The sequence below is a fragment of the Sturnira hondurensis genome, unplaced genomic scaffold (genome assembly GCF_014824575.4).
Source record: "Sturnira hondurensis isolate 20B ecotype Veracruz unplaced genomic scaffold, ASM1482457v3 Scaffold0016663, whole genome shotgun sequence".
Taxonomy (NCBI): Eukaryota; Metazoa; Chordata; class Mammalia; order Chiroptera; family Phyllostomidae; genus Sturnira; species Sturnira hondurensis.
In genome coordinates, this window is record NW_028089294.1 from 7,633,540 (window position 1) to 7,634,531 (window position 992).

Below are 992 nucleotides of genomic sequence, written 5' to 3' on the forward strand. Positions count from 1 at the left end.
TTTAAAATTAAATGACTTCTCCACTGAGAACCTTCAAAGGCCCTGTAGTTCTCCTCTCCTGCATTGCGCTGGGGCTGGGGGTGGGGAGCGAATCTGAAAGACAGATCAGATTGAAAGGCTGGGGGTACCCAGTGAAAGAGCAACTTCTGTCAGTAGAAAACAGCTCAGCCTTGTCTGTCCCTTGTGGGTCCTTGGGAGGTGGTTTGGTGTGATAGGACAGCCGGGGATTTATTGTCAGTCCTAGTCCAATCACCTGGGGAAGTAACATAACCACGCTGAACCTCAGTTTCCTTATCTGCAAATGAGAATAATAATAATAATAACGATAGACTTGAGGCTGCTGCAAGGAAAACTGTAATTATATACCCCTCCCCCCCCCCCACTGTGTTTTCCTTTGACAGATTTCTTGCCATCATTATGACCCCAGGGGAGGAGAAGGGCCTCATGTAAGAGAATCTCTATCAGGGAGGAAGGGGAATTAAAACTCCAGAAAGGGGTCTTAAGAAAATAACTTCAAGGGAATCCTAGAGAACAGAGGGTTCCCTGGGAAGACTGAGAAAATGTTAAATCCCTTTAAAGAATTCCTGCATTTAACATGGTATCTGCCCCCCGCCCCCTACAGGGAAGAGCATGGATGCAGCCCCCCCTCTACCACAAATTATGCAACTGAGTTTCCCACATTTGGGGAAACCTCAGGGGTCAGCACACCCAAAATGCAACAGGTTGAGCCTCGCCCTGGGGCGACCACCTTCTTGATCATGGTCCTCTTCCTGCCATGTGAGAATTAAACATGACATCTTTTAAGTGATGAACTAGAAGAGGCAAAGTGCTGGCAAAATAATCAGGGATAGGACACAGATTTTCTCCAAAAATGAAGTTAACTTGCAATCCATGTGAATGCATAGGTTTTCTGGGGCCTAGAGAAAAATTGTACCAATCTCAAATAAAGTGTCCCATAGGGAAAAAGAACCTCACTCAATAGCTACGGAGTA

At 46.0% G+C, this 992-nt stretch overlaps 1 non-coding gene across 1 annotated transcript; it reads right to left on the bottom strand.

Moving 5' to 3' along the window:
* Positions 1–619: 619 nt before the first annotated feature.
* LOC119001486 (U1 spliceosomal RNA) lies at positions 620–785 on the bottom strand. The gene has a single exon (XR_005069582.1). It is a non-coding gene; the product is annotated as a U1 spliceosomal RNA (small nuclear RNA).
* Between the last annotated feature and the right edge of the window lie 207 nt (positions 786–992).